Source organism: Cetorhinus maximus, chromosome 1 (assembly GCF_964194155.1).
Source record: "Cetorhinus maximus chromosome 1, sCetMax3.hap1.1, whole genome shotgun sequence".
Classification (NCBI taxonomy): Eukaryota; Metazoa; Chordata; class Chondrichthyes; order Lamniformes; family Cetorhinidae; genus Cetorhinus; species Cetorhinus maximus.
In genome coordinates this window covers 182991686-183013085 of record NC_135879.1, presented here as the reverse complement: position 1 = coordinate 183013085, position 21400 = coordinate 182991686, and positions in this window count along the sequence as shown.

Genomic DNA, 21400 nt, shown 5'->3' with positions numbered 1-21400 from the left:
ACTATGACTGCAGTTCAAATTATTTAACTGTCTATACAGTGCTTGAGATCCTGAATTCGTAGGAGGCATAAATAAATAGAGGTCATCCTTTTCTTCTCACAAAACAGCAAATTTTACAGCAGTTTAAAGAAAAACAAATCTTATCACATTTGATGTAGGGCTCTAAGCTCTCCAAGTGAAGATTCTTTTCTCACGCAGTAAATATTTGGTGACTGATGTTACAGTTTCCTATGGCAACCATCCCTGCTCAGTTCTCCCACAGAGCAGAGTTTGGTATCTATACATCAGGTTTTAGAGATAAGCTAGAGAATAAAGGTTTGGGGAAAAAAAAACACTCTAGCTTTGGGGAAAAGTAATGTCAAGGTCTATTATCATTGAAAACACTCAGCAAAAATCCAGCAATGTTGAAAAAGTGTTGGAGCAAATTGCAGACCTCATTAATATTTGATCCTGATATAAATGCAGGGCTGATATTTGGATGTGCTTTAAGTTTTCTTACCTGGCCTACTCAAGTTTCTTAGAGCTCCCTTGGGAATAAAAAATGTGTATGCCATTTCACCCTGTGGTGAACCCACTTTTGTTCAACTAGTTACAGTATGAGGCATTCAAGGGGAAACTAGATAAGTACACGAGAGAGAGAAAGGACCAGATGGTTATTCTGATTGAGTTGGACTAAATAATTTGGGAGGAGGCTCATGTGGGGCATTAATGCCAGTTTTGGTTGAATGGCCTGTTTCTTTACTGTGAATTCTATGTAATTTTATGTAAGTATTGTGTTGTCAGCTGTCATAAAGGAGATTTAAAGGCAAATTATTTTGGGCAATGGTAATATCATGGAACTCTTACAACATAGGTCTAGGTATTTGGCTCTGTAGCCCTGCTGGAGCTAGTGCTACAGAAGTCAGAGCTCTCAGAATGGCGTGTGCAGCCCACACAGTCCCCCATGCTGAAAACACAACAGCACAGGCATGCCATCCATGCACTGAAAATATCCCAAGTGGCTAGGTTGTGATTTGATGCATGTTCTTGAAACTTGGACCAGGTAGGTGCACTGAATGCACGTGATTTCCACTCACAAAAGAACATGTGTTTAGCTGCAAGGGGTACAAGTGCTATTTTTAGGGCCAGCCACCCAACTAAGGTAATTTTGACTAACTTCTGCTATTGCAAGGTTTGTGGAAGTATGGTGGAGCAGTTCTGGAGGTATTGCGGTGAGTTGCTAGATTTGGCAGAGACTTGTTGCATTTTCAGAAGACTGCTGTAGGATTTGGTGACCTGTAATGATTCCATCATTAATCACTAAGATTACTGCTCCCACTCTACCATTTTCCCTGCCTTTACTTTATAACCTGCTACATTCAGGCCAACATTTTCCCCCCGTTAGGAGGGGGAAGAGCGGGGGCGGGCGCCGGTGGGCGGGCCTCTGATCGGCGCCCACAATTGGGGGCGCGCAGGCATTTTAAGTGGGTGGGAAAATTAAGGCCCGCCCAGCGTGACGTGCGCCAGGAAGTGCTATGCACTCCCTGTGCGGGCGGGTAGGGGGGGGGATTCCCTCAGCCTGGAGTGTGCTCTTTCATGCATGCATGCAAAAGAGCACACAGATCTCCCTGAGGCAAAGTGCTGCCTCAGGGAGATTGCCTCCGATGTAAAACTTGAAATAAAGAGGTTTGAAAAATCCCCCTGCCATTACCCTCACATGACACTGTCACATGAGTTGGGACATGTCCATAACTTTATTGAAACCTTTCGTAAAAATTTAAAGACCCTCATGAAACCTCATCCTGCCCATGGATGAGGTATCATGCTGTTTCCGAGACCTGCCTGGACTGCATCAATCGCTTTGATTGGTCTTTTAAAGGCCTTAATAGGCCGTTGACAGTTCGGCAGGCGTGCAGCTGTTTCGGCTGCACGCCCACCGAACTGACAATCTAATTGGCGTGGGGTGACGTTGGGATGCACGTCCGATGTATCCCTGCGTCATCTTACGCATTGGCAAGCGGGCCCCATCCCCGCTCATCAACCGGAAAAACATGCCCTTAGTTCCCAGTCCTAACCATCTTGCAGTCATGTTTCCTTAATGGATACCATTCCATACCCTCCATGCTCAGTTTGGTATGGGGACTGTATTTGCAGTGCCTCTGAGTCTGTGACATGACAGTGTGATGGGTCAAAGTCTGTAGAGGGGGAAGCTCTGCACAGTGAGAGGAAGAGAAGGTAGAGGAGGAGATGGGGAAGATGCATCCAGGGCGCCTTTGTTCTGGACTGGCTGTCTATGAATGTTTACTCAGACTCAAGTTCCTTTAGAAAGTTGCCCCTTCACCACCATTGCTCCACTGTACCCCACATCTGCAACATCCCATCATAGCATCCTCTTGGCCAAAATCTTGCAACAAGACCTCTTCATAAAATGTTTAATAAACAACACATTTAAGTACACAAACAAAAATGAAGTAATGTGGCTGACTCTTAAATGCCCTCTGTAATGGCCTCGCAAGCCACTCAGTTCAAGGGCAATTAGGGATGGGCAATAAGCATTGGCCTACCAGCAATGCCCACATCCTATGAACAAATTTTTAAAAATCATCCTGTGTACCCCAATAGTGCTGCCTTGCAGGTGCCCTTGCCAGTCCTAGTGCTCCTACACAGTGCTACTCCAGTGTCTTCGGCCTAGCTTGTGGAAAGCTGCTGACTTACAATGGGGGAGACTGCAGATGAGCTTATAAGATGACCTCAAGCTTTGGACCTTGAAGGCCTGGGTCTGAATGCAGCACCAGGCCATGGGAGGCAACAATTTGGGTGGTTGGCTAGCAGGCAACAGCAAGTGAACTGGCAGAATGAAAAGGTGGGAGGCTGAAAGAGGACCAGGAGAGAGAAAGAAGAAATGTGAGTAAAGCATTACAGCAGAAGCACAGGTTAGGGCATGTGGCCAAAATGAGCATTCTATATCCAATTACATGGAGTATAAGAAACAAATTGAATGAATTTCAAGTGCACACTGAACTTCAAGGGTATGGAATGGCAACCATTAAGGAAACATGGCTGCTAGATGGTTAGAACTGGGAACTAAATGTAGCAGGTTATAAAGGAAAGGCAGGGAAAATTGTAGAGTGGGAGCAGTAATCTTAGTGATTAATGATGGAATCACTTCAATGATAAAAAAGGATAAAATGAGAGGTAAACAGGCAGGAGAGACTTTGTGGGTAGAATTAAGGAATAGAAAAGGATTTAAGACTGTAGTGGGAGTTGTACATAGGCCACTAGTAGCAGCAGTGCAGGGATTGCACAAATGCAGAGATTAGGCAAGCATGCAGCAAAGACAGAGTGCTTTTCATTTTTAACTTTGACAGGTTGGAATAAGCAGACTAGCACATGTCAGAAAGGTGTGCCTTGAGGGTGTCCAGAATAGTTTTCTGTGACAATGGACAGAATTTTCACGGCCCAAGGTTGCAGGTTGGGCAGTGTTGTTGGTGGTGGTGGGGTGGGAGTTGGTGGGAGGGGTCAGAAAAATGATGAGGACCTTTGTTGGGATAGTTCTCCACTGAATGGAGGAAGGCAGCTTATTTAATTAATGAAAAGCCTATTAAAGACAGCAGATATTTTGATGGTGGAATGACCCCCTGCCACAATTTCTTGGAGGCAGCCGCCCTGCACCAACCCAGCAGACCATCACAGCTGGAAGTTCTGCGGCCCAAAGAGGGAGCTGAGGGCAGGGAAGGGCCATCTGGAGGGACCTGCCTGCTTGGTCCCTCTTAATTTTAACTTAAGGCTTATCTCTCCAAGGCTTCTTGGTTACTGAGCTGCGTCACCTGTGTCCACCTCTCCTAGTGGGGCATCAGCTCTAAATTCTCTTCAAATTGTATAAATCTTTTACCTTTTACTATAGTTTCCGTGGAGACAATGGATTCAGAGTTTTGAGAAGGTGCTACTCTCTGTGGCGCAATCGGTTAGTGCATCCAGCTGTTAACTGAAAGGCTGGTGGTTCGATCCCACCCAGGGACGAAGCTCAGTAATGTTCTTGATCATTACAAGACTTTGTCTCCAGGTGTCATGTTCGCTAGAGGCAAAGGTGGTAAAGGTCTCAGCAAAGGTGGTGCTAAGCAGCACCGGAAAGTCCTCTGAGATAATAGCCAGGGAATCACTAGACCCGCCATCTGCCGCCTCGCTCGTTGTGGAGGTGTTAAACGCATCTCTGGCCTCATTTATGAGGAAACCTGCGGGGTTCTCAAAGTCTTATTGGAAAATATCATCCGGGATTTGGTCACCTACACAGAACACGCTAAATGCAAGACTGTTACTGCCATGGATGTGGTCTATGCCCTAAAATTCCAAGGGCAAACTTGGAATTGGTTCAGTTTTTCAGAACTGTTAACAAAAACATCTCCTGGTGGGGCTGCTGAGGCTCTAGAACTGCCAGCCTTAATTAGATGGTGAACCTGAAGGTGGCCAATTAGGATACCACCTCTGGAATGGCCCTGCTCAGCAATTGCAGTCTCAGGACCACCCTCTCACAACCCCACCCCCCCTTCACCCTGCCACTTCACCACAACATTGAGGCCCTGAAGCCCATGGTAAAATCCTGTCCGATATGCTCGAAAATCAACAAGAGGATCTGCCAACAAGGGGATTTAGTAATCAGATTTAATTAACAGCCTAATGCTGCTCAAAATAGTGACTAAATTTCTAGTTTTGGGTAAGGGTGGCTTCCTGTGGCTTCTGTGATGAGATTGTCCACAATAATTTGTTCATGGGTAAAACAGCAGATCAGTGGGACGTGTTCAGTAAAGAATTTAACATGATACAGAACCTGTTTATACCCTTAATGGCCAAGAGTTCTACTTGCCAAAAAACCATTAATGCCATGAATGACAAAAAAGACAATATGAAACTTTAAAGATTCCCAAAATAGTGCAGAGTCTGGCAAATGGGAAAGATACAAAGAACAACAAAAGGTGGCAAAACAATAAAAGCTACAAAAAGGGAGCATGACATCAAAATTGCAAGGGGTATCAAAATCAAGACACACAAAAATATTGCAATTATATTGGGAAAAAGTGGGTGGTCAGGAGTAATGTGGGCTCCTTGACATCTGATAGCAGTGATATTGTCAATCGAAATAAAGAAATAGAGGACACATTAAATAATTACTTTGCATAACAGTATCCTACATCTGATTAATTTTTGTTGGACTACTTTTAAAGGAAATCTAGAAATAGGATAAACCACTCAAGCTTGTGTTGGGCTGATGATTCAGCAGCTAAGAGAACCATTAAAAGGCTATGGCAAATATGCCAAGAATTAATAACTTTGTGCAATGGTTCAGGAAGAGGCATAATTGATGGCTCCTTAATTTGTGGAATAGAGAAAGAGTAAAAGTTCCAAGAAAGATCATCAATCTGAAATGTTTCTATCGCCGCAGAAGCTGTCAAAGCTGCTGAGTATTTCCAGCATTTTCTGCTTTTATTATGAATAATAAAATAATTGTTTACATTATGCATTTTCCACTTCCTCTAATTTAGTAATTGAATAGAGATTGGCAGAGTGCCTTCATTTCCTGTAGTTCCCTGACATACTCCATGACTCAGGGGCCCTGAAGTTCCACAGGGGTTGAATTGGTCTCCTACCTTAAAATTTGCTGCCTCTTGAGAGGGATTTCCTCCAGCAGGAGAATCCCGACAGAACTTTACAGCTAATTTCATTAGATTGACTAAATGCTTTGAATTTTGGGAAGTATGATGACCTTTTGGTAGAGTAATTACCTGTTTCTGTTTGCAGGTATTATATATTAATGACATTTCTCTAATTTTGTGACTGTTATGGAAGCCGGTCAATGTTGAGGACTCCCAGGGCAACTCCCTGCTGACTCTATACCACTGTGCCACCATCTTTGGTAGGTCTGTCCTGCCGGTAGGACTGGTCATACCCAGGGATGGTGATGAAGGAGTCTGGGACATTGGATGTATGATTTGGTGAGTATAACTTTGTCAGGCTGCTGCTTGACTAGTCAGCAAGACAGCTCTCCCAATTTTGGCCACAAGCCCTCAGATGTTAGCAAGGAAGACCTTGCAGAGTTGATTGGGTCGGGTGTGCTGATATAATTTCTGGTGCCCAACTGTATTATCTAGTAATTCTATTTTCAGTCAATGTTATACTTAGTTAATAGTAGAAGAAGGAAATGTCAATTTGGGTTTCAATATTTGTAATTTCAATTAGCAGAATCAATCAACTGAAGTTATTAGTTAGTAACTAGTTTTAATAATCCAGAATATTATTAAATTATTCTCTGCTTCTGCATTAACAAAGTGTGATATTTCATTGTTTAGCTGGCACCAATAAATTTACAAAAAGAATGAGTGCGACAAAGCATGAGGTAGTATATTTAAAGCTATATCATGATGACTTGTAAGAACTTTAGATAACTTTTTGAAAGAAATAGAATCTTCTACCTCAATATTATATTAATATCTTTTCTAGTTTTAATTAGTTATGTCTTTTCTTGGCTGTCAGTCTTCAGCTAGCTTGGTGACATAGAGTCCTCCTGTGGGACTTAACGTTTAGTTGGCAGCACTGAACTTGCTTCTTGTTTTCAATGTCAACCTTAGCTCAGTGGTATCACTCTCACCTAAGAAGGTTATGGGTTCAAGCCCAATTCCAGAGATTTGTGGATGGTTAATGTGGAGCATGAATGCTCGTCTGGACCTGTTGGACTCTCTGCTCTGTTTCTATGCTGTAAATGCTATGTAATCTAGGTTGACATTTTGGTGCAATACTGAGGGAGTGTTGCACTGTCAGAGGTGCTGTCTTTCAGATAAGATGTAAAACTATGGCACTATCTTCCCTCGCAGGTGGATGTAAACAATTCCACAGCACTTTTTGAGGAAAGAAAGTGAGTTCTCTCGGTGTCCTGGCCAACATTCATCCCTTAAGTGATGATGCCAAGAACAGAATGACTCAGATCTACAGATGGTCATCTCCCAGAAGATGTGCTGAGGGTACCCCTTGGATGTCCCCATGCACTGACTACACGGGAATTGGCTGGGAAGTTTAAACTTGTTGGGCAATAACCTTGCATCCGGAACCCTCCGAAACTCCTATTTAAAGTTGGGGACTTCAGTTGGTTCTGACTTACTTAGCAGAACAGTTACCCAGGAGACGGTACAACCAGTTCTAACTCCTTGATAACTATAATACTGACCCCTCACCCCACTCCAGCCCCCCACTGGGCCCCCCCAAGCTACATCGCAAATCACCCAATTACTTCTCTGACTACCCTCCGACTACCCTCCTGGCCCCCGAGCACCCTTACTTCCCTGACTGCCCCCACTCCCTGACATCTCCCCAACCATCTGACTACCCCTCCACCCACTGAATACCCTCCCGTACCCCCAGCAACATGCCCACTCTCCTGACTACCACCCCCACCCTCTGACTACTCCCGACCACGTGACCTCCCCCAATTTCCCCTGACCCACCTACTCCCTCACCCATTTACCTTACACAGTTACCGTCTCTCCTAGCTTGTCAAAGAGGCTGGCTCATTTAAACTTACCAGAACACGGTAGCTAGCGCTGTAAAAAGGGGCTATAGGTTCACTTCCCTTGACACTCCTGCACTACACTGAAGGAATCCAAGAGCAGCTAGGCTCCACATTTCTCAGTAGGCCCGGGTCGGAAGTCCAGGTGAGAAATACGGAGCACCAGTCTAAGGGAAAAAAATATGAGTGGAGTGGCAATGCAACACCGAAGGTATGGCCCATTAGCATTTACCTCCTTGCTATTTGTGGGACCGTGCTCTGTAGGGCTGGTGTGTTTTCCTACATTGCAGCAGTGATTTTATTTCAAAAAGTACTTCACTGGGTATGAAGCGCATTGGGGCACTTTTGAGAAGGCTGCTGAAAGAAGCCATTTGGCCCAATTGGTCCATGCTCATTTTCATGCTCCACACTAGCATCCTCCCACCCTTCTTTATCTAACACTATCAGCATAACCTTTATTACCATCTTCCTCATGTCTTTATCTAACTTCACCTTAAATGCATCTATGCCATTCGACTTTAAACTAGTAAGATTGGGAGAGGGATCTACAAGAAACGTAAGCAGCCTAAATGAAAACAAGGCAGGGAAGGAAATAATAAAATAAGGGAATGCCATTGATGGGAAGGGAATAGATTGAGTTATAAAATGGGAGTCTAAAAAAATGGTTAAACATAAAGGGAGATGAAATCCTATGAAAATGAATTAAAATGTCTGTACAGCAATGCACACTTAAACAGGGGAGCTGGAGCCAATCATGTATTAAAGGAATCAGACAGAGTAGAGATTACTCAGGCATGGCTAAAGAAAAACAGAATTGGGGATTAATGTATTTAATGTATACAGGGTATAATGCATTTAGAAATGATTGAGAGGGAAAAAGGGAAGATGGAGTGGCTGCACTTATTCGGAATCAGATAATGGCCATAGAAGAAAAGGATGTAGCTATCAGTGTGACAAAAATAGAATTTAATCACTAGAAATAAAAGATAATAAAGGATCAATTGCACTAATAGATTTAGTCCACAGACCAACTAATAGTACAAGGGAAGTGGCTCTAGTAATCAGAATGAACTAAAGCAATAACCAAAGTAAAAGTAGGGGAACATCTAGGCAATAGTGATCATAATATAATCTGCATTAAGATGATGATGGATAACAACATTCATATGAAGGTAACCATGTTAATAGACTGGTGAAAAGCTGATTTTGAGAGGCTGAGAATTGAACTTCAGAAAATAAAGGCAACAATATTGGAAAACAAAAACAGAACATCACTAGGAGACATTCAAAACAGCATTGAATAGAGTGTGAGAAATATATAAAAAGAAAGAACAAACTAAACACTAGTGAGACTCAATGGATGAATAAGGACATAAGGGAACATTGGGGGTAGGGAAAGAGCATAATTTAAGTACATAGACAGCATACAGAGATTTATCTACCCTGACAGGACAGATTTGTCTACCCCAGCCTGCAAATACTGGTTCCGGTGGACTGGGTGGATGAGACCAATCCAAAGTCCACAATGAGAGAGAATACAAAGCGATTAGGAGAAAAGTCAAGAAACCAACCTAAAGGCAAAGTGAAACTATAAAATTAAATTATTGAGGAACATGAAACAAAGCAGTAAAATATTTTACAGGCACTTCAATAAAAAATGAAGGCTGTGATGGGAATGGGACCATTTACTTCAAGAGGGTTAGAAGAGAAAAATAGGGAAGTTTAAACCTCAGTTAGGCCACACTTGGAGTACTGCATGCTGTTCTGGTTGTCTTATTGTAAAAAGGATAAAGCGGAACTAGAGAGGGTGCAGATAAGATTTACATGGATATATATTTTTTGTTAATTTATGGGATTATGATCTGCATTGGCTAGGCCAGCATTTATTGCCCATCCCTAGTTGCCCTTGAGAAGGTGGTAGTGAGCTGCTTTCTTGAACCGCTGCAGTCCATGTAGTGTAGGTACACCCATGGTACAGTTAGGAAGGGAGTTCCAAGATTTTGACCCAGCGACAATGAAGGAACAGCAATATATTTCCAAGTCAGGATGGTGAGTGGCATGGAGGGGAACTTCCAGGTGGTGGTGTTCCCATCTAGCTGCTGCCCTTGTTCTTTAGACGTTAGTGGTTGGGGGTTTGGAAGGTGCTGTCGAAGGAGTCTTGGTGAATTTCTGCAGTGCATCTTGTAGATGGTACACACTGCTGTCACTGTGTGTCAGTGGTGGAGGGAATGAATGTTTGTGGATGTGGTACCAATCAAGCGGGCTTCTTTGTCCTGTGCGGTGTCAAGCTTCTTGAGTGTTATGGGAACTGCACTCATCCAGGCAAGTGGGGAGTATTCAAGCACACTCCTGACTTGTACATTGTAGATGGTGGACAGCCTTTTGGGAGTCAGGAGGTGAGTTACTCATCACAGGATTCCTAGTCTCTGACCTGCTCTTGTAGCCACAGTATTTATTTGGCTAGTCCAGTTCAGTTTCTGGTCAATGGTAACTCCAGGATGTTGATAGTGGGGGATTCCGTGATGGTAATGCCACTGAACGTCAAGGAGCGATGGTTAGAATCTCTTGTTGGAGATGGCCATTGCCTGGCACTTGTGTGGCGCAAATGTTACTTTCCACTTGTCAGCCCAAGCCTGGATATTGTCCAGGTCTTGCTGCAGTTGGACATGGACTGCTTCAGTATCTTAGGAGCCACGAATGGTGCTGAACATTGTGCAATCATCAGTGAACATCCCCATTTCTGAATTTATGATGAAGGGAAGGTCATTGATGAAAAAATTGAAGATGGTTGGGCCGAGGACACTACCCTGAGGAACTCCTGCAGTGATGTCCTGGAGCTGATATGATTAACTTCCAAGAACAACAACTGTCTTCCCTTGTGCTAAATATGACTCCAACTAGCGGATAATTTTCCCCATGATTCCCACTGACTCCAGTTTTGCTAGGGCTCCTTGATGCCACACTCTGTCAACTGCAGCCTTGGTGTCAACGGCAGTCACTCTCACCTCACCTCGGGAGTTCAACTCTTTTGTATTTGTTTGAACTAAGGCTGTAATGAGGTCAGGAGCTGAGTGGCCCTGGAGGAACCCAAACTGGGCGTCAGTGAGCAGGTTATTGCTAAGCAAGTGCTGCTTGATAGCACTGTTGATGACCCCTTCCATTACTTTACTGATGATGTAGAGTAGACGGATGGGACTGTAATTGGCCGGGTTGGAGTTGTCCTGCTTTTTGTGCATCGGACATACCTGGGCAATTTTCCACATAGCCGGGTAGATGCCAGTGTTGTAGCTGTACTGGAACAGCTTGGCTAGGGGCACGGCAACTTCTGGAGCACACGTCTAGAGTACTAATGCTGAAATATTCTCAGGGCCCATAGCCTTTGCATCATCCAGTGCCTTGAGCCGTTTTTTGATATCACGTAGAGTGAATCAAATTGGCTGAAAATCACCATCTGTGATGCTGGGGACATACAGAGGAGGCCGAGATGGACCATCCACTCGGCACTTCTGGTTGAAGATTGTAGCGAATGCTTCAGCCTTATCTTTTGCACTGATGTGCTGGGCTCCTCCATCATTGAGGATGGGATATTTATGTAGCCTCTTCCTCCATTCATGACTGGATGTGGCAGGACTGCAGAGCTTAGTTCTGATCCGTTGGTTGAGGGATCACTTAGCTCTGTCTATCTTGCTTGGCATGCAAGTAGTCATGTGTTACAGCTTCACCAGGTTGACATCTCATTTTTAGGTATGCCTGGTGCTGCTCCTGGCATGCCCTCCTGCAATCTTCATTGAACCAGGATTGATCCCATGGCTTGATGGTAATGGTAGAGTGGGGGGTATGCCAGGCCATGAGGTTACAGATTGTGCTCGAGTACAATTCTGTTGCTGCTGATGGCCCACAGTGCCTCATGGATGCCCAGTCTTGAGTTGATAGGTCTGTTCAAAATCTATCCCATTTAGCACGGTGGTAGTGCCACACAACATGGAGGGTATCCTCAATGTGTAGGCAGGACTTCGTCTCCACAACGAATGTGCGGTGGTTACTCCTACCGATACTGTCATGGACAGATGCATCTTTGACAGGCCGGTTGGTAAGGTTGAGGCCAAGTATGTTTTTCCCTCTTGTTGGTTCCCTCACCACCTGTCACAGACCCAGTCTATCAGCTATGTTATTTAGGACTCGGCCAGATCGGTCTGTCGTGGTGCTACCAAGCCAGTCCTGGTGATGGACATTGAAGTCCCCACCCAGAGTACATTCTGCACCCTTTCCACCCTCAGTGCTTCCTGCAAGTGGTGTTCAACATGTAGGAACACTGTTCATCAGCAGAGGGAGGGCAGTACTTGGTAATCAGCAGGCGGTTTCCTTGCCCCTGTTTGACCTGACGTCATGAGGCTTCATGGGGTCCGGAGCCAATGTTGAGGACTCTTAGGGCAACTCTCTCCCAGCAGTATAACTGTGCTGCCACCTCTGCTGGGTCTGTCCTGCTGGTGGGACAGGACAAATGCAGAGATGGTGATAGTGGATCTGGAACATGCCCTGTAAGCTTTAATTCTGTGAGTATGACTATGTCAGGCTATTGCTTGACTAGCAAGCGAGACAGCTCTCCAAATTTTGGCACAAGCCCCCAGATGTTAGTAAGGAGGACTTTGCCGGGTCGACAGGGCTGCGATTGCCACTGTCATTTCCAGTGCCTAGGGCAATGCCGGGTGGTCTATCTGGTTTCATCCATTTTTTCAGCAGCTTGATACAGCTAAGTGGTTTGTTAGGCCATTTCAGAGGGCATTTAAGAGTCAACCACATTACTGCAGATGCCAGACCAGGTGAGGATGGCAGATTCCCTTCCCTAAAGGGCATAACTGAACCTGATGGGATTTTACGACAATCGGCAATGGTTCCATGGTCACTTTCAATTCCAGATTTTTTTTTAGAAATTCAAATTCTACCAACTGCTATGGTGAGATTTGAACCCAGGTCTCCCTCATTACCCTAGGTTTCTGGATTATTAGTGCAGTGACAATACCACTGTGTCACCACTTCCACCAGCATCACTACTTTTAGTGATTTGTGTTGCTGTACCCAACCCCCAAATCCTCTGCTTCTCTACTTCATTTAGACACTTATTTTCCAAGGAGCACGTGAGCTCCTTTTTCTTCCTACCAGCATGCGCCTTTGTCTACATTGAAATTAATTTTCCAATTACGAATTGTGAAATTAACTGGCGGCTTTTCTTTTTCACCAATATTTCTCCAGCAGGTGAGTCAGTATTAAAGAGCTGGACCCTGGGGTGTACTTAGCTGCCAGTTATGCCATGATTGCTTCTGCTATAGTGCTCTGACATTAAACTTACCAAAGATCCTGTAAACATAGGTATAAAATGGCCAACCCAGGGAAGGTATTCCTTCAGAAATGGGTCATTTTTCTCACCATATAGCCCCTGAGTAGTTGGAATGCTTACAGCATTCTATTAAAACATTCTGTTTAAAGAATTGCCTGAAATCAGGTCCAGGCCTGACCCTCAACAATTGCCCACTCTTCCTGCAAGTTTATTAATATCTGCTTGTATTTTGTTGCAGGTTTTCTCTGTACTAATTATACCCACTCCTCCTCCTCACCCAATTTGGTGTCATCAGCAAATTTTAAAGCTGTACTTCCAATTCCCGAGTCCAAATCATTGATGTTAATCGTGAACAACAGTGGGCCCAACACTGATTGTTGTGGAACACATCTAAATTGGAATTTCAACAGGAGGAGAAGGGATCTAGCCAGGGTAAAATGGAACCAAAGGTTGACAGGAAAAACTGTAACTGTAACCTTAAGGAACAGATACTTTAGGTACCGGCTATGTATATTCCAACAAGGCTGAAAGGTAGGGGAACCAAAACCATAGCTCCTTGGATGACAAGTGAGGTAGCGAATATGATGAAACAAAAGAGGGTGTGTGATGCATGTCAGGTGAATTCTTCCAGCAAAAACCAGGCCAAATAGGATGAGAGTGGAGGTGAAGAGGAAAATAAGACTGGCAAAGAGAGAATATGAGAATAGAATGGCAGCCAACACAAAAGGAAACCAAAACATCTTGACCAGCATGTAACTAGAAAGCAAGTAGTAAGAGGTGGAGTGGGTTCTGTTAGGGAAGAAGAGGATGATATGTGTTTAGAGGTGCAGGGAAAAGCTAAAATGCATAATGAGTATTTTGTATCGGTGTTCACCGAGAAAGATAAATCAGACAATAGATCAGTAGAAACAGGGATGGTGGAGGTAATGGATGGAATGGAAATTGAAAGGGAGGATATACTGGGAAGGCTGTTTATGCCATGGGTGGATAAGTCACCTGGTCTGGATGACTTGCATCCCAGCTTGCTAAAGGAAGTGAGGATGAAGATAACAGAAGGGTTTACCATAATATTCCAATCTTCCCTAGAAACAAGGAGATGCTAGAGGATTAGAGAACAGAACATGTAACATTTTTCAAGAAAGGATTACAGAATAGGAGGGTCAGTGGCAACTTAGATTGAAAAAAAAATGACTTAAGAACATAAAAGAGCAAGTTGTGGTAAATGGATATTTTTCAGACTGGAGGATGGTAGACAGTGGTTTTCCCCAAGGGTCAGTGTTAGGACTAGTGTTTTTTTTTGCTATATAGTAAATTTTTACTTAAAGTTGTGATTGCTTTCCTGAAAATTGCGACTTTAAGTGAAACAACTTTAAATCGGACATTTCTCGCAGAAAAGCCAATGTACAAGTTGAACCACTGTTCCATACATGTGCAGCACTAAGCATTCCCAGCTAAAATAACTTGCAAAATAAAATATATCACTAAATATGAAATAAATACAATATACAACACAATTACATTCTTTTAAAAAAAACTACAGTACTCATCTCAGTCGTGTTTTTAGATCAACCAGGCACAATCTAGTGGCAGAAGCTGGTAGCAGCTGAAGCCCCAACTACCTGCACCAACCAACTTCTGCCTCTGGATGGAGCCTAGAACTTCAGTGCGAGTTCAGAATGAGAACCAGGAGCGAAACCAGAAGCAAAGCTAGCAGGGGGGCCAGAAGCTGGGAGCCAGAAACTGAGACTTGTTGAAGAACAGACCCCAAGGGCTAAGGTAAGAACAGAGGTCAGGAGGCAAAGGCAGGAGTCAGCAAAGGAAAGAGGCAAGGCTTAGGGTTGGCAAGGCTGGGAGTCAGCAAGGCTAGGAGGCAAGGGTGGGAGGGAAGGGCAGGAGTGGAAAGAAGAGGGAATGAGGTGGAAGCACTGTTGGAAAATTCATGTAAGCAGACAGGCCACTGAAGAGGAAGTCTGTGGCAAATGACAAGGTGAAACTGGCAATGTTAAACAGATATTTTGACACTGCTTTATTAATGGCACTAAAGTGAAACAATGTTAAGTAAGTGGGCATTAGTGGGGACTTACTGTATACAAATAATTTGAATATTGGAATACAGAGTAAAATTTCAAAATTAGCTGATGATGCCAAACTTGGAGAAGTGGCAAGCGGGGAGGTTGATGTTAATGTTATGACCCTATAACAGACCATTGATGTTTAACGAGAAATCTGAACACCCCACAAATAACTGACAGAATTACATAAAATTTCATACTTTTATAAAAAAGAACAATTTTATTGTATATAAAAAGAACTAAGCAAAGCAAACATTATTAACTTAAGATAAAAGCAAAAAACTGCGGATGCTAGAAATCCAAAACAAAAATAAAAATACCTGGAAAAACTCAGCAGGTTGGCAGCATCTGCGGAGTTAACAAAGAACAAAGAACAAAGAAAAGTACAGCACAGGAACAGGCCCTTTGGCCCTCCAAGCCTGCGCCGATCATATTGCCTGTCAACGAAAACATTTTGCACTTCCAGGGTCCGTATCCCTCTATTCCCATCCTATTCATGTAATTGACAAGCTGCCTCTTAAACACTACTATCGTACCTGCTTCCACCACCTCCTCTGGCAGCAACTTCCAGACACTCACTACCCTCTGCATAAAAAAACTTGCCCCGCACATCTCCTCTGTAGTTTTCTCCTTTCACCTTAAATCTATGTCCCCTAGTAATTGACTCTTCCACCCTGGGAAAAAGCTTCTGACTATCTACTCTGTCCATGCCACTCATAATTTTGTAAACTTCTATCAAGTCGCCCCTCAATCTCCGTCGCTCTAGTGAGAACAATCCGACTTTCTCCAACCTCTCCTCATAGCTAATAACCTCCAGACCAGGCAGCATACTGGTAAACCTCCTCTGCACCCTCTCCAACGCCTCCATATCCTTCTGGTAATGTGGCGACCAGAATTGCACGCAATATTCCAAGTGTGGCCTAACCAAGGTTCTATACAGCTGCAGCATGACTTCCCAGCTTTTATACTCAATACCCCTGTAATTGAAGGTAAGCATGCCACATGCCTTCCTGACTACCTTATCCACCTGTGTTGCCACTTTCAGTGACCTGTGGACCTGTACACCCAGATCCCTCTGCCCCTCAATGCACTTAAGGGTTCTGCCATTTACTGTATAATGCCTGCCTGTATTAGACCTTCCAAAATGCATTACCTCGCATTTGTCCGGATTAAACTCCATCTGCCATTTCTCCGCCCAAGTCTCCAACCGATCTATATCCCGTTGTATCCTTTGACAATTCTCTTCACTATCTGCAACTCCTCTAACCTTAGTGTCGTCTGCAAACTTACCCAGTTACATTTTCCTCCAAATCATTTATGTATACTACAAACAGCAAAGGCCCCAGCACTGATCCCTGCAGAACTCCACTAGTCACAGCTCTCCATTCAGAAAAGCACCCTTCCACTGCTACTCTCTGCCTTCTATGACCAAGCCAATTCTGTATCCATCTTGCCAGCTCACCTCTGATCCCGTGCGACTTTACCTTCTGTACCAGTCTGCCATGAGGGACCTTGTCAAAGGCCTTACTGAAATCCATGTGTATAACATCCACTGCCATCTACTAACATCCATCGTCGATCATCTTTGTCACTTCATCGAAAAACTCGATCAAGTTAGTGAGACACGACCTCCCCTTCACAAAACCATGCTGCCTCCCACTAATATGCCCATTTGCTTCCAAATGTTAGTAAATCCTGTCACAAAGAATCTTCTCCAATAATTTCCCACCACTGACGTAAGGCTCACCAGCCTGTAATTTCCTGGATTATCCCTGCTACCCTTCTTAAACAATGGAACAGCATTGGCCATTCTCCAGTCCTCTGGGACCTCACCCATAGCCAGTGAGGATACAAAGATTTCTTTCAAGGCCCCAGCAATCTCCTCCCTTGCCTCCCTCAGTACTCTGGGAGATCCCATCTGGCCCTGGGGACTTATCCACCTTAATATTCTTCAAGATGCCTAACACCTCTTTTTTGATCTCAACATGATCCAAGCTGTCTACACACTCTTCTCTAGACATGACTCTTCAACAGAACTATTAACTTAGCACTATTTTATAAATATTTATGCTATGAACTCAATTCTACTTTTTACATCCACCCTTTACAACATATGAATTTTGAAGGGTCATTCACTTCTTTAGGGACCAACACAAAAGTATGTCACAGTTCTCCGGAATTTATTTTAATTTGTCACAATTTTACACTTTCCCCAAGGCACTAGATTAATGGAGACCCTTCCAATTGCTTTTGGCAAACTGCCCTCCAATTTGTCCTTAAAGACTGAAGACTCTTCAGCTCCTTTTCCAGGCTTTGGAGATACATAGCCTTCTTTTCCCAGTCTGCTCCTATAGCTTCTGTACTATTCAAGCAGACTGCTTTCTTCCATAAGACTTTGCGAGGGCTACTGTAGATTTCTTCCTCTAGTTTCAAACTAGGCAAATCTTTCAGCTTCTTTTCCCCTCACAAATTACAAACTGAGCTCGAGCCTCGATGATAAAGTTAGTATTTTCTCAGGTTAAATGCAGGACTGACTAATAATCATCTCCTGTTGGCTATTTCATTCCAGTGAACTGCAGTCTACACCAAATTAAATCTGCAACTGCCTAAGTCTTCCCAGACTGAACTGCTTGCTTCTGTCAGCAAACACAAAAAGATAAGTGAAACAAAGGAACCTTATAGCCCCCAGATCCCATCTCTATGGCAATGTGGCATTTTTTGGGATGTTCCCAATAGAAATGTAAACTAATTATTGCTGAAAAAAGAGACATGTCAAAGCTATTCATCTTGCATTCATCAGGACACTTCGCAAGAATATCAATATAAGGGGAAAACAACAATTTATACTGTATGTGTGGAAAGTGATGATTGGTGTTACTAGATAGTATTGATAGGGTTACTAATTTATGTCATGGCCTACGCTATACTTGGTCAGAGATGCACAGATTTCTTTCATTTTTCGATATGATTCATTAATGCCGCCATATTGCTTTAATAAATGACTGCACCATAAGCAGTAACTGTTTGAAGCACGTCCATACCATAAACTCACTTAAGCGGATGCGGTTTGGCAATGCAATTAATGATGCTATTAAACACATAACAAATCTTTCTGACCATGTACTCTCAGAAAGCGAGGAGTTTGCTCTTGCACATGGTTTCAATTTTAATATGCTTTCATCCCAAATCAAGCTGAGTTCGAAATCATCTACTCCCAACTATCCTTCCACAAACCAGCATCCACTGAAGACACTGAATCCTTGAAAGCGCTCCTAGCTGGTCTTGCGCACACACGTTTCGGGATTCCAAGTGACCTGTCTGACTTTCACATGTGATGCAAATGTCTGACAGCATTGTGAGACCTTAAGACCAACCTGGACATACACATCAGTAAACCTGACAAAGGGACGGGAATAGTCACCCTTAACAAGCGTGATGATATCAACAAAATGCGCACCATTCTTAATGACAGGTCCAAATTCGTACCCATTGGTCCTGCTGCTCAACATGACTGGACAGCCTTGCTTGAAAGTAAGCTAAAAAAGCACTTGCTGGACTTGTGCAAGAGCGATGACCTACCGCTTGTCACATATGACAGGGTTCGTCCTCAAGACTTGCTACATCCGCATAGGTATGGGCTGCCAAGACACACAAAAATGATGGTCCTTTACACCCTATCTTCTCTATGACCGGTTCTGCACAGGATGAATTAGCCAAAGGGTTGGGTGAATTGTTACAATCAGTTTTGAACAAGTTTTCAAGATGTACAGTGAAAGATTCCTTCACATTTACGAAGGCCTTACAAGACTTGCATATCAATAGCAATGCTTTGTCCATGTGCTCATTTGACATTACTAGCCTATTCACCAATGTTTCACTTAAAGAAGCCGTAGATATTTGCATTGCAACACTATCATATCATATCTTGCAACATATCATGTTGACCTAGACCCACCACCATTGTGTGAATTAGTATTCATTGAACCTATGAACTCGGCAATTTGCGCTGTTGAGTTCAGTTTTAATTACACCATGTATGTCCAAATAGATGGTGTTGCAATGGGATCCCCTCTAGGCTCAGGTCTCGCAAACATCTTTGCTGGATTCCATAAGAAACATATCTTCAATGGAATGACACATAAACTCCTATCCCTCACATATTTCCAATATGTGGATGACACGTTTGATATATTTAAATTCACAGCTGCATGTAATAATTTCCTTACATGTCTTAAAAGGCTCCAACCTGCACTCAAATTCACCTTTGAAGTGGAGCAGTCAAGTGAACTCCCCTTCCTTGATGTACTAGTTTAGAAATCTGCCGGGGGTTCTCTACCATGGTCTACCGCAAGCCTACCTTCACTGGTCAATATATGTGTTGGGATTCTTACAGTTCCACACGTTATAAGATTGGTCTTATTAGCAAACTTGTTAATAGGACTTGAGCCATTTGCTCACCATGCAAGATTGATGCAGAAATAGGGTGTATCAAAGGCATCCTGCAGGATAACAGCTACCTTGATCAGATCATTTCGCACTGTATATCATGCAAACTTATGAACGGGCCTACGGCTGTCACTTTCAGCCCTGAAAAGTGTCCAGTCTACCTCAGATTATCCTGGAAGGGAAAGGTATCTTAAAGATTTCAGCAACAGGTGAAGCTAGCTGTTTCACGCTGCAACTATGCAGTAGCGACACAAGTGATATTCACCACAAACAGGATGCTGTTGTCAAGCTTAAAAGGTGTTCAGCCTATTACACAAATGAGTAATGTGGTATATGAATTTCAGTGCCAGTGTGATGCAATGTATGTAGGCTGTACATCCCAAAGACTGATGGATTTGTCAAGCAGCATGTCCCAGCCGCTATTCACAACGGGCAAGGTACAGACCATACCCAACCAGCCTGTGCTTGCAAAACTCAAAACACAGTGTCCAATATTAGATGGGATTCCACAATTGTAAATTTGCTAAATAATCCTCAATGTGCTAAGAATTATGCTGACAGCTAATTTGAGGTTATCAGTCAGGCTCACAGTGTGGGATATTTGCATGTACTGGAAGCTACATACATTAATATACAGGGCCCTGTTCTTTGCAGACAGAAAGAACATGAACACACATTGCTCCTGCTTCAGCTAAACAAAATAAGTGACAGCCATTCACTGGCTCATTCCTCAGGGCAATGTCCTGACTAATCAGGGTCAAGATGCCTAGTTTAAATTTCAAACAATGCTTGGCAGTCAACTGTCAGTCAACAGCACTGGTGCATTCTCCATGGCAACGCCTCTACCAATTAGAGTCCACTTGCCCACCAATCTGCACTCTCTTCACATAACTGTTTAAATTGCTGTTTTCCTCTTATATTGGTATTCTTGCAAAGTGTCCTGATGAATGCAATTCAAAAAGCTTTAACATGTCTCTTTTTTCAGCAATACTCAAGTTCTGTACTAACAAACTAATTATTGCACGTTCAACACAACACTTTCATGCTGCAAACCATATGATTAATGTCTATCTCTAATAGAGTTTTACGACCCTCCTTCCCAGAATTGCTAGCTTTTTGCTTCTTTAGTGCATATACCAATGGGCAGGGCAAGGAGAGAAATCATGGACCCTGGTGATTCTCCTGTTTCCGGGCAGCTTATTCCCCGCACCCCCTCTGCCCACCCTCCCACTTTAACACTCCCCTTCAAGCATGGTATTTTTCCCTTTTCAAGATTCACCAATCAGTTAACCAAACAATCACAAAAAGGTTCTAGTAAAATGATAACTCCCACTGTTGACATTTGGTTACAAGTATCATTCGATATATGTATATATATATATAAGCAACATGGGTCATTAATATTAAGAGTAGCAATGATATAATGCAGTGTTAGTTTGTGTATGCAGTTTAGCTGATCCCACTGCAATTATTAAACAAGCCAGAAAATACATTACACCATATGTACACATTGGCAGTAAATTAATATTTGGGGGAAAGATTCAATTCTTGTGACTCAAATAATTTGCACAAGATCTTTTCCATACTGTAGAAGGAGCAGAAGACTTTCTTCTGCCTGGGTGCTGTATATCATTCAGTATAATTATTTAATACAAGGCACGTAATTGGATTCTATTTTATCAGTAATCTCACAAGGTAGAAAGATCAAATGACTCCTGAGCAATAAATTGGAGTGATTGAACAACATAGGTTTTCACTGTCAGTGAGAAGCATTGGAACCCTCAAGCGTCTCTGCACAACAGACATTTTAAGAGGCCAGAGGACAAAGACTGAATGGTTCACAATTGTATCTGTGTTTTCTTAATCAGCAAGTCTGAAGACTCTGCTGATTTCTGTTTCTCATTATAATATATTTCAATACTTACTATGCAACACAAATTTATCACAATATTGCAATATCTCAAAAAACTCATAAAAAACACCAAGATAGAGTGGGATAATAGGTAAGTAGGCAAA